This window comes from Peromyscus maniculatus, chromosome 18, assembly GCF_049852395.1.
Source record: "Peromyscus maniculatus bairdii isolate BWxNUB_F1_BW_parent chromosome 18, HU_Pman_BW_mat_3.1, whole genome shotgun sequence".
Taxonomy (NCBI): domain Eukaryota; kingdom Metazoa; phylum Chordata; class Mammalia; order Rodentia; family Cricetidae; genus Peromyscus; species Peromyscus maniculatus.
In genome coordinates this window covers 41,268,715-41,282,039 of record NC_134869.1, presented here as the reverse complement: position 1 = coordinate 41,282,039, position 13,325 = coordinate 41,268,715, and the positions used below count along the sequence as shown (strand labels likewise).

Below are 13,325 nucleotides of genomic sequence, written 5' to 3'. Positions count from 1 at the left end.
GAAATTGGTACCAGGGACTTGGGCATTTCTGTGATAGGCCTGACCGTGTTTTTGTTTGGAAAATGGAGTGATATGAACTTTGGGACTGTGGATTAGAAAAGTTATTGAATGCTTTAAGCGCTGCTTAATAGGCCAGACTAGAAGGACATGGCGACAGTGGTAAGAAGAGTGTGATTTGATGAGCTGTGGGAGCCTGGCTCAAGAGGTTTCAGAGGAGGAGGATTTTAGTATGCCGCCTAGAGACCATTCTTGTGACATTTTGGTAAATGGTATTGAATTGGTAAAGAATGTGGCTGGCTACCTTTTGCCGTTGTCTGAAGAGTCTGCCTGAGGCTAAAGGGAAGAATTTTGGATTACTTCCGTTGGCAGAGGAAATCTCCAAACAGCCTAGTATAGACTCTGTCCTGTAGTTATTAGTGGTCACTCTCATGAAGATCTGTCATGAAAAGGAGCAAGCTGAGCAAGGAAAACTAGAAAACGTACCAATTGGGGAGAAAAGGGTTTCTCTGACTTACGCTTCTATCTTGCTGTTCATTTTTGAAGAAAGTCAGGGTAGGATCCTGGAGGCAGGAGCTGATGGCAGAGGTCATGGAGGGATGCTGCTTACTGGCTTGCTTTCCCTGGCTTGCTCCGACTGCTTTCTTATAGAACCCAGGACCACCAGCCCAGGGCTGGCACCATCCACCGTGGGCTGGGCCTTCCCCTGTTGATCACTAACTGAGAAAATGCCTTACAGCTGAGTCTCACGGAGGCATTGCCTCAACTGAGGCTCCTTCCTCTCTGATGACTCTAGCTTGTGTCAAGTTGACACACAAAACCAGCCAGCACAGAGGGCCTTTGAGTTCCGACCACTGGGGGCTGGAGAGATGGCTCAAAGGTTAAGATCACTTGCTGCCCTTTCAGAGGACCCCAGTTCCATGCCAACCTTCATATCGGATGGCTCCAACTGCTTTTAACTCTAGCTCTGGGGGATCCAGCACTCTCTTTTGGCCTCTGTGGGAACCTACGCGCTCTTGTGTATGTGTGACCTCGTGAGCACACACACAGAAATGTAAGTATTAAATTAAAAAAAAAAAAATCCCGTCTACTGGAAATGGAGGCGAAAGTGTTTAATGTCTCCGTGACGTGGCTGTGCCTCTAAAACAGGAAGCAGGCTCCTCACCCTCCTCCATACTCTTCCCCATTCACTGGCCATGTGTTGTCACCTGGGGTGACTTCAGAAGCCAGCGAGTATGGAAATCACAGGCTAAAGCTGGGAGCACTTTGGGTCATCCTCGATTCCTGGATAAATTCTGGGAAGAGAATGGTCCCCCCGCTCATCACCCTGGGCCCTCACTCAACAACCCATTGAATCTGGGAAAGTGAAAAGCACATTAACCGCGCCATGGAGATCTCACCCGTTATATTACCTTGTATATTATAGGTTAACTATTAAAAATAAATAAATCTATATAAGTTAATTTGAAAAGATAGTTTGGAGAAGTTGGGAAGAAAACAAGCAAGGTTCAGAACAATTTTTGTGATTTCCAGCTATGAAAAAAATAAGCATCCATCCTTGTATGTGAGTAAATATTTCTCTTAAGTAACAGTGATTATTTATAAGAAATCTTCCCGGAGATTTAGGATGACAGAGGGATGTTAACTTTTCCATTTACACCCTCCCTTTTGTGCTGTTTGGGTTTTTTTTTAAAGGGCATATATTAAAATTAAAACTTGGTTGGGCGTGATGCTTCACACCTGTAACCCTAGCACTGGGGAGGCTGAAGAAGAAGAATTGCCACAAACTTAAGGCCAACCCAGACAACATAACGAGTTTCCAGTCAGCTTGGTCTATAGAGGGAGAGCCTATCTAAAATAATAATAATAATAATAATAATAATAATAATAATAATAATAATAAATAATAATATGTAAAACGAATCCAGAAAAGGAAGAACCCAGCTCACCAGCTTTAGAAAGAGCAGCCGGGCTGGTGGGATGGCCTTGGTCACCCCTGACCCCTGACCCTCCTTTAACACCTGCACTGGAACCCAGCAGCGGGGCCAGGAGCATGCATGCCAGGGATTCCCTGTCACCACTCATTTCCTGCTCCCAGGATCGTGACCGAAGCTGGTGATTTGGGCCTCGCTAGACTTTGAATGTCAAGGGCCCTTATCTTGAGGCCTCTCCCTGCCTTGCGAATTTGCGTGGTTATAATACGTCATCTCTGGACAAGCTCTGCACTTTGCCTCTATATTTAGCCTAGCCAGGGGTGACCACAAATGGTCATGAGGCAGCTTCCCCCGTGGTCCCTAGGAATGGTAACAGTAGAAATACGGCTGCTGGCTGATATTCACTGAGCATCTACTAAGTGTTACGCAGTGCCGGGTGCTTGGGTACAGCATATAAAATTCTCACACACAGGTAAGTGTTTCACTCCGCTTCTCATAAAGAGGAACACGTGGCTTCGTAAGGACGTCACATACCGACTGAGCACTTGCTATGCTCTGATACAGGGAGCCTGGGAGCAAACAGTGGATCCCCCCCCCCCCATCTCACAGAGGATACCATTTCACCCTGGCAGGGAATCTACCAGGCCAGGGAAAGTGGAGAGCGTTCCCTGTAATCTGTGTTCCAATACACACACGGGACTTCTGTTCAGCACTTTTAACCCCAGCCCCCGAGGGAAGGTGGGTAGCTCAGCCTACATCCCATGCTTTGCAAGTAGTCTGATTGCTGACGTGTGTCGCTCGCCGGTGGTACTGGCTGCTGCCCTGACCCTTGGCTGTCTCTTTTGCAGAACGGCCTTTGTTTTAGCTTCATCATCACTAGCAGCTGAATCCGGGGCCCTGAGAAAGGATTCACTGGTCCTTGTCCTCCCCCCACCCCCCCCCCACCCCCCCCCCCCCCCGCCGCCCCCTGCTGAAAGGAGCGGCTGGAGTTTTCAGATTCAGTCACAGGGAGTAGATAACTTTCCAGCCCCATGATTCGATTCGCAAAGTGAGAGGGATTCCTGAAATATGAGTTGTGTTGACAGCCAGGGAGATCCACAAGCGCCTCCAGGGCTAGCCTGGGGTTCCCCTTCTCTCCCTGTGACTGATCATACACGGTGATTTTCCTTCCCGTATCCGAGGGATTAACAGTTTACTGAAGCAGACTTAATTAAGATGGGATGTGTGCTGTTCCCCCAGAGCTGGGGCAGGAATGGTTTTCTAAACAGCCATGCAGTGTGAAGAGGTCTTGAGTGGGGAGTTTTATGATGTGAAGACTCCAAAAGAATCCAGCCGCGTTCAGCACCGTAACTGCATTAGCAGTTAGAAGTGCAGCTCATAAGGGAAAAAAACATCCATCCGTCCGTCCGTCCATCCGTCCGTCTAAACATCACCAGTAGAGACCGAAATGAAAGCCATCCATCAAAACAGAGCTCCTGCTGGAGTGGCATTTGCTTAGCTTGATTCCATGATCCCCACCCCCGTCTCCTCACCCCTACCCCCGTTTTCTGAGACAGGGTTTCTCTGGCTGCTCTAGTACTCATTCAGTAGACCAGGCTGGCCTCGAACTCAGAGAGATCCTCCTGCCTCTACCTCCCCAGTGCTGGGATTAAAGGCATGCACCACCACTGGGTACCCTGCTGAGTTGATACTGGAGTGAAGTGAAACTGAGTGAATTGAGACCAGCCCCGTGAGCTCACACATCTGTCCGTCTGTCTGTCTGCTTTTTCTCCCTCCTCTTCAGGAACCGAACCCTCAGGTCTCATACATGCTAGGCAAGTCATCTACCACGGATGCCTTTTCCGTTTTTTTTCCTCCCTAGGATTTATTTAATACAATTTATATCTAGAAGGCACTATTACATTTTGCACGGGAGACCGAACTCAGGGTCTTGCACATCTTAGTGAGCACTCTACCAGCGACATAATTTTTGGGAAGCAGGGGCCCTGGAGGAGCTCATAGAATCTTACCAGCTGGAGATTTCCTGGGTGCCCTTGCTTCGCAAGTGTGTTATGTAGCCGGATGACGAGGGAGCAGTTGTGTGACCGTTGCTGAGCAGATGAGATGAGACTACTAAAGCATCTGGGTGCATCTGGCTCGCAAGTGCGGCAAACAAACGCGGACCCTTCAGAGCCTCAGGGTGAGCTAGCTGTTTTCCTCTTTGGGGGGGGCCTTTTCATTCGCCCACTGGGGAGGGGAGACTTGGCATCAGTTCAGTATTGTCCCACTTGAGGCGTCTGTTGGTTCTAGTCCTGGCTAGACACGGTCCATTTGAACTGCCCTCTTCCTGGGGGGTAGTATAATTGGAAGGGTCCAGGACTCGGACTCTGAAGGTCTGTTTGAACTCTTGAAATTGCAGTATTTCCTAGTTTATCTTCCTGCGATCTCTTTCTCCTTCTCTGGAAAGAAGAGGGTTGGATCGCGTGTCTCTCACAGCCCCATGAAGCTTGGAAGCGTGAACTTCCCACTGGGAGACGTTAGAGTTAACAAATGCCCAGTAAATTTTACCTGGAAACGTAGGCTGTGCTGGATAGTTTTATATAGACTTAACCTGAGCTGGAGTCATTGGAAAGGAAGGAGCCCCAGCTGAGAAAACGCCCCATAGATGGAGCTACAGGCAAGCCTGGAGAACATGTTCTTAATTGGTGATCAACAAGGGCCCAGTCCATTGTGGGTGGGGCCACCCATTAGCTGGTGGTCCTGGGTTCTATAAGAAAGTAGGCGGAGCAAGCCAGTAAGCAACACTCCTCCATGGCCTCCTGCCTCTGGGTTCCTGCCCTGCCTGAGTTCCTGTCCTGACTTCCTTCAGTGGTGAACAGTGATGTGGAAGTATCATCCAAAGGAACCCTTTCCTCCCCAGCTTGCTTTGGTCATGGCGTTCCACCAGAGCAGGAATAATCCTGACTAAGCTTAGACTGAGTGTGGGAGATGGGTTGAAGAGCAAGCTTGAGAAATGAATTGTCGTTTGAATTGTAATTCAAATTCTAGACCACAAAGTTAAGACGAACACAGTCCCAACCCACTTTGGCCTTGCAGAGCCCCCTTAAGACATTTAGAGGGACCAACACGCAAACAGAAAGGGACGGACGTGGGTTCTGTGCTCACGCAAACCTGAGTAGAAAATTTTGCTCTCAACTCTGCTATTGCCTGGGACTGGCTAACATCTCGCTCTCTAAACCGGGCTGGCCTTGAACTCACGGAGATCTGCCTGGCTCCGCCTCCTGAGGGCTGGTATCAAAGGTGTGCACCACCACCACCCTGGGTAACATCTCTTAACCTCAGTTTACTTATCTGCCAGATTGGGCTTGGCTGAGGTCATGAAGATAATGGGTTCAAAGTATGTCACACACGGAGGCTCTTTTGTGTTATTTTTCTTTTATTATTAATGCTATCATCAGATGTGGGGAAGGGATTATTCCAGGAAGTCCTCGGATGCTCAGACGGCTGGGTCTGGGCCAGCTCTGGAGTGGTGTCACCTACTCTTAGCCCCCACCTGGTTTCTAGATTGGTTTCAGAGAGACCTAAAGCTATACCTTCTTGTTTCATTACCTCTTCCCTATGGCCTCTCCCCATTGGGATATAAAAATGCACGTTGTCTTTTTAGTCTCTGGTACAGTTTGGCTTTGACGTGGCCTCCAAAGGCTTATCTGTAAGAGGTTGGTCACCAGCCATGTGGCGCTATCTCTTTAGGAGACTGAGATCTACTGGGAAAGTTAGGTAATTGGGTCCATGCTCTGGAGAAGACCATCTCCAGTCTCTAATCACTTCCTTTCTGGTTGGCCTTGCTTTATTCACCATGGATGCTGTTAGGATGTTTTTCTTCATTAAAGGCCCAAAAGATACTTGTCATGGGCTGAAACCTCTGAAGCCATATGCTTAAATAGATCTTGCGCCTTTAAACTGATTTTTCTTGGGTCGATTGTCACAGCCACAGAGAACGAACGTTGTTTCCCATATAGATGTTTGCTTCTATTATAGCAAAATTTCTTTTTTGTTGACTTGGAATGGTATTCTTTGAGAAGTTAGCAAGTTGCTACTGCTTGGACATTAAGTGCCTTCCAATGTCCTACACTTCTCTTCCTGGGGCATAAAGCCACGTTCCACAAAATTCCCCTAGCTGGCCTTTTTGTTTGTTTGTTTGTTTGTTTGTTTGTTTGTTTGTTTTGGCTTTTTGGAGAGTAGTCCAGAAAACTTAGGACAGAACCAACCTGCTCCTTGGTCAGAAGCATAGGCTTGGAAAGATCACCTCTGCCTAAAAATAGGGCAGCCAGAGTGGTGGCCGAGAGCCTTCCCGGGGCTTTGTGATGAGCCTGCGGATAAACGCTTTCCGTTTCCAGTGTCCAGATGACTCACAGCTGCTTTTCTGAACAGAAGGCCCTGGGGGTGCTGGCCTCATACCACACTTCAGGCGTTTGTCATCAATTGCCACATTCCAGGCAGGAGTGGTTCCAGCAGCCTGGGGTGGCAAGGGGCTGTGTGTCCGTAGTTTAACAGTCTCCCTGTTCAGTGTGTGCACTCTGTCTCTGTCTCTCTGTCTCTGTCTCTGTCTCTGTCTCTGTCTCTCTCTCTCTCACACACACACACACACACACACACACACACACACACACACACACACACACACACACAAAACACACACACATTTTTCTTCTAAGTTCTACCAGAAGTTGGATTTTCTACTCTTCTAGTTACAGTAGTTGCATACTGGTCCAAGGGATGCTCTCTGGATCCTACTTCCTAGGTTTGAGGTCTGGTTTTTGTTTTGTTTTACCTTTGAAAACTCACCTATTTTTGCGGTGTTGGGGATTGAACTCAGGGTCTTGCACGTTCCAGGCAAGTGCTCTATCAGCTACATGCACAGCTCATAAAATTACGTTTTTAGGAGCAGTTTTTAGGTGCCTGGTGGCAAAATTGAGCGGAAATTGCAGAGATTTCCTACACGCTTCCTGTCCCTCACACTTCAAACTCAATCACTGTTAACATCCCCCGCCTGAGCGGCGTGTGACTGTAGCGGATAAACCTCCCCTGGCATACACCATCACCCCAAATCTACAGCTTACGTTAGGGTTCACCCGTGGTGTGGTGCGTTCTATGGCTTTTGAAAAGTACACCACTGCATGTCACCCACTGATGTGGTGACGTACACGGGTACTGTCGAGTCAATTACCCTAAACAATCCTCCCCCAACCACAACAATTACTCCCACCCAGCAACTGGTTTTCACTGTGGGTTTACCCTTTTTAGGATATCCTACAGTTGGAATCTTACAGGATGTCACTCTTCAGACTGGCCCTTTTCCACTCAGCAATGTGATGTCTGCCCCCTGAATCTCTTCTCACAGCTTCCTAGCTCATTTCTTTTTCACACTGAATGAGTACTGTTTGGATGCACCGGCAGCTATTTATCCACTCACCTACTGAGCAGCGTCCTAGCTACTTCCAAAGTTTGGCATTCACAGATAAAGCTGTTACAATATTAACACTCATCTGCAGGTTTGTTGTCTTTTTTTTGAGTGTGTGTGTGTGTGTGTGTGTGTGTGTGTGTGTGTGTGTGTGTGTGTACATCAGTGTTTGATTTATCTGAGTAAATGCTGAAGAGCATGGACTGATGGATTATACAGCAGGAGTACAGTTGGCTTGCGAAGAACCTACCCATCTCCCAAACTCTCTTCCGAAGTGGTTGTGCTGTGTTGGCTCCCCCAGCACACACACTAAAACTGGAGTGATCACTTGGCCCCTGTGCAGACTGGCTGTCCCATTCCCATTCCCTCCAGCCCTGAAAAAGGCCTTCAGACATTGCCCAGCATTCGATGTTGTCACGTGTTAGATTTTGATCTTATTTTTGCCATTTGCAAGGGTTTTCGTTGTTGGTGGTGGTTTTTTGTTTTGTTTTATTTTTTAATACTTGCGATTGACCTCAAGGCCTCTGGGCATCCGAGTCAAGCACTCTGCCCTGCAGCTGCCCTATCAGCCCTGCTTCTGATGATCTGAGGGGCGTCGTTAACGTGTCTTAGATTCCCTGGTTTGTGAAATACAGAAGCAGCGGCCCTTACTATCACTGGGTTGACCCGAGGAATAATGTAAGTCACGTCCACTTCAAACAGGTCCAGCTTACGTGCACCCAATAAACATTGGTACGACACTGGTTGGACTTCTGTTTTAGGAAACACTTGAGATTCTTGGCAAAAAATGATGTTTACTTTGGGCAAAGATTCCACGGTTATTTTTAATAATAATAGCTGGCTTCAGGCCACTCACCACGCCGAGGGCTTTTTAGAGCGCATCATTTGAACACGCCCAGGCTGCTCATTAGATGCTAACACCATTCTCTGTTTTCAGATGCAGATGGAGGGGGGGTTCACACCTTGTGCAGGAGGCTCTGGGACCGAGTTTCAGCATCATGGCTACCCTCCATGTGGTCAATATTCGGTGTTGGCTGTAGTAGAGTCCTTGCTGTGTTCTTGAGAAACAGTTCCGGGAAGCGGGGAGCAGGCAGGCAGGTGCAGGAGGGACCCCCAAGCTAGCTGTTAGGTCTCAAACCCGTGGTGGTATTGTGTTCCCCAATATATTGTGCACCCTAATAAACTTATCTGGGGTCAGAGAACAGAACAGCCACTAGATATAGAGGCCAGCTAATAGTGGCACACACACCTTTAATCCTAACATTCTGGAGGCAGAGATCCATCTGGATCTCTGTGAGTTCAAAGCTACACTGGAAACAGCCAGGCATGGTGACACACGCCTTTAATCCCAGGAAGTGATGGCAGGAAACAGAAAGGTATATAAGAAGTGAGGACCAAGAACTAGAGCCTTGCTAAGCTTTTAGGTTTCTAGCAACAGTTCAGCTGAGATCCATTTGTATGAGGACACTGAGGCTTCCAGCCTGAGAAAACAGGATTGGCTGAGAAGCTGGCAAGGTGAGGTTGCTGTGGCTTGTTCTGCTTCTCTGATCTTTCGGCGTTCACCCCAATACCTGGCTCCGGGTTTGTTTTTATTAATAAGACCTTTTTTTTTTTTTTTTTTTTTTTGGTTTTTCGAGACAGGGTTTCTCTGTGTAGCTTTGCGCCTTTCCTGGAGCTCACTTGGTAGCCCAGGCTGGCCTCGAACTCACAGAGATCCGCCTGGCTCTGCCTCCCGAGTGCTGGGATTAAAGGCGTGAGCCACCACCACCCGGCTTAATAAGACCTTTTAAGATTCGTGCTACACAAGCCCAGGTCAAAAGGCTGAGATACCTATTTAACATATCAAAGAGGACCTGGCTGCCAGGTTCTCCAGCATCCCTCAGTCCCTACCTGTTATAGGGTATTGCTGGCATATCCTGCCCCGTAGCCTAAACTTCTCCAGCTCAGGGCTCACCAAGCTGTGAGCCTGAGACCAGACAGTTAAATAACCACGGCTGGAAGTGAGCCATCTCCCTGTCCCCAGTTGCCCCTTCTGGAGCACCTGCTCAGAGAGCAGCGTCTTCAGATGGCCCGTGACCTGTCCCATGTGACCTGTACCACGCAGTCTCCTTAGTAACACTGGCTCTCTCTGGGCAGTGCCCTGGCGCAGTCTGGGATGCCAATGAAATACTGGCACAAACTCCAGGTCAGATTGCCCTGGATGCCCCGGCAAACACCTGCTGCTGGAAATGCAAACCTGTGGAAATCAGAAAAGAATCATACACCAAAAATGGAAGTGTTTGGTGGAAAGTATCTTTCTTGGGCTGGAGAAATGGCTCAGTGGTTAGGGGCACTGGCTGCTTTTCCAGAGGATCAGGATCCACACGGCAGCTCACAACTGTCTATATAACTTCTGTCCCAGGGAAACCAGCATCCTCTTATGCAGGCACCAGGCATGCATGTGGTACACATACATGTATACAGGCAAAATACTCATATGCATAAAATAAAATATTTTCAAAATATTTTAAATATTTAAGAGGGGACTGAATGTCCCAGAGGAGAGCAATCTGTTGTAAAGGAGCCCCAAAACAGCGTGACCACACAGCTGCCATGACAGGCTTAGAGGCCCAGACACAGCTTCTGGCTGACTCCACCCAGCGGGGCCTGCATCTAAGAGGAAATACCTGACGTTCCAAACATTCCCTATACCTCTAGACAAATGTCAGCCAATCAGGGTCCTGAGCCCTGGAAATCCCCTCACCTAGACCTCTGCTATGATTAAACCCCCTCCCCCCTCTGCCTGGGCTCTGGGCTCTTTGCTCTCACTGCTGCCTTGAGTTTGAAGATAATAAAGGCTCCTTGCTTTTACATGCGGGATTCGGTCTCCGTGGTGGTCTTTTGGGGGTCCCCGCGATCTGGGCATAACACTGTAAAATGTGAAATGCAGGAGAGCAGACTTCATAGAATTCGTATGAGTCTTAAAGGGCACAATCTGAGTAAGATTTTGATTATACATTTGTATCATGATAAATGTTGATATTATCAATCAAAATAATCACTACCGAGCTGGGAATGGCCTGGCTTCAGACCTCGAGGAGGAAAAAAAGTTAGTCATATGACCACCAGGGGGCACTCCTGGCCCAGGGAGTCCACCCCAGCACGGGCCATTACGATTCATAGGTAGGTAGATGGGAGAAAGCAGAAATGCCATCTCCTTGCTTGCTGATCTGGAACCCTCCAGCCAGGTGTTGAGAAAGAAACCACTTTCAGAGCTTGAACTGGAGGAAGCAGAAGCTGACCTGGCCGTTTCAGGAGGCCACATGCCATTCAAACCAGATCTGTCTCCAGCAAGGAGGGCAGACCTTCGCCCGAGAAGGGCCGTGCCACTGATCCCCAGGATGTGTTCTTATTTATTTATCTTGATCCTTAAGACAGAATTCATTGGTAGACCCCACTACCAATCCTGGACATATTAAGGTGAGAGAGGGATGGATATTTCTCCCTTAATGAAAAAATATATTTTTTTCCTCACATAATATATCCTGATCACAGTTTCCCCTCTGTCTACACCTCTAACTTCCTCTCCACCTTCCCTTCCTATCCAGACCCACTCCCTTTCTGTCTCATTAGAAGACACACAGGCTTTTAAGGGTTAATAACACAATAAGATAAACCAAAAAAAGAACACACCGGAACAGGACAAACACACACACATAGAAGGAAAAGAGCCCAAGAAAAGGCACAGGAAACAGATAGAGACACGGAGACACAGCCGTTAGCACACTCAGGAATCCCACAAAAACACTAAACTGGAAGCCAGACCCAAAGGACCTGTAGGGTAAAAGGGAGAAAATATAAAAAATATGTATAAATAAATAAAATACAAAATAAGATAAGATTAAAAAAAGAAAATGCCCCGACATGGCACTATGAGACAAGGAACCTCCAGCGGTACCCTTGAATTCATTTTCTGTTGACCATCTACTGCAGGGCACGCAGCCTACCCTTGAGAGTAGTGTTTTCTGGTGAGACTCCCTTGGAGAAAACTAAATTTTCATTTGCAAATGGTTATCACCTGGAGATAGCTTCTGGGGTAGGGATGGAGGCACGTGTCCACTCCTTTCAGCTCTGGGACTCCCTCTGGTGCAGATCTGTGCGGGCCCTGTGCATGCCGCCTCAGTCTCTGTGAGTTCAAATGTGCACTGATCCTGCTCATTTGAAGGCCTTCTTTCCCTGGTGTCCTCCATCCCCTCTGGCTCTTAGACTCTATCTCTTCTTCCTGAAGGTTTCCTGAGCCCCGAGGGGAGGGATTTGATAGACATCCCTTTTAGGGATGAGTCTTCCAAGGTCTCTCTCTCAATGCATAATGTCTGGCTGTGGGTCTCTGTATTTGTTCCCATCTGCTGCAGGAGGAAGCTTCTCTGATGATGGCTGGGCAGTGCACTGATCTATGAGTATAGCGGAATGTCATTAAGAGTCATTTTATTGCTCTATTCCTTTAGAACAGTAGTATTTGATTTTACCCTAGGTCCCAAAACTACACAGAGAATCCCTGTCTCAAAAAACAAAAACAAAAACAAAATAAAATAAAATAAAATAAAAATTTAACATCCTGCTTCTAGAACCAACTGATAAGATAGCAAAACCATCTCCCCATTGTCTTCTTGGAATCTAGGGCCTCCTTCCCTGAGCCAGGATAGGTTTGATGTAATGATGGGTGCTTCTTATCCCCTCAACCTTGTCGTAGGGGCTGGAGGAAAGGCTCAGCTGTTTAGAGCACATGCTGTTCTTCCAGAAGAAATGAGTTACGTTCCCAGCAACCACATCAGATGATTTGCAGCCCCCTGTAACTCTTAAATAGCTCCTGGGGATCCGACACCCTCTTCTGGCCTGAGTGGGCACTACACCCACGTGCACCTACACAAACACATAACTTAAAAAAAAAAAGTCTGAAAGGAAAAAAAAAACAAAACACTTTAATCACTTTATTATAGAACACATGGGCCCTTCGGTCCAGTGAACATTTTCCTACCTGCTCTCTTGCGGAAGAATTTTGTCCCTTTCCTAGTATCCGTAACAGCTCAATAAACCCTTTACTTAAGAGGTCTCCATTTAATACTCCACCTGACCCATGTCTTTAGGACTGTCATGTTGTCCTGATCTCTGACGTCACTTTCATCCTTGCCTCATGCTTTCTCCAGACTAGACCCCCTCAGCGGCCCGTTGGTGTCACGTGCAGGGTGGTGGCGTCGCTCATGCCTGCCCTTGTAGCTGGTTTAGATTCCAGGAGACACAAGGGATGGGATTGTGCGCACTCAGGGCTTGCATTCTAGATGTCCCCAGTGACATTGGCGAGCCCTGGATCCTCAGGGTTTGTTTGCATCTGAATTGTACTGCATATTTCACTGGGATGCAGCAGAGTGGGACGTGCAAAGATTGAGTGGCTAGGTGGCAAAGAACGCTTTCCCTTTGGGTAATGGAAGGTGGACCACTACAGAGAATTGCCTGGAGGCTGGAGACCAAGTCTCAGGACCCTGATGAGAAGACTGAAGAGAAATTTACCCATCAGATGTGGGGGTTTCTGTGTTTTGATCTGGAATACCACCAGCTTTCCCGAGTATCCCTTGGAATAAACCTGAGGATGGCGACTGGACTTCCTGTTGGCCCCACACTAAGCCAGCGCGCATCAAGAGAGCTCAAACACAGGCATCGGCCCACCTCTTGCATTTGGTACTTGGTGGCATTCAGCCTCTCACCAAGCTCTGGTCCCCTGCCTCTTTCAGAAACGATTTGCTAAGCCGTGAGTGGGTTGGAGCTTTTCTTTCTAAGCGTCTCTCCCCTGACCTAACATTTCACCAGCCTTTCGCTTGGCTGCTTGTTCTTCCTTTGTGTATCTACCTGTGCATTTTCTTGGAAAGGTCGGGCCGGCTTCAGAAGTCCCCCAGCATTTTATGTCCTCTCTCTTTGGAGTT

General features: G+C 47.8%; 1 long non-coding RNA gene across 1 annotated transcript in view; it reads left to right on the top strand.

Annotated features, from left to right (window-relative positions):
- The window catches only part of LOC143269166 (uncharacterized), a 280,184-nt gene that overhangs the window by 251,232 nt on the left and 15,627 nt on the right, over positions 1–13,325 (top strand). The gene's annotated exons all lie outside the window — the stretch shown is intronic.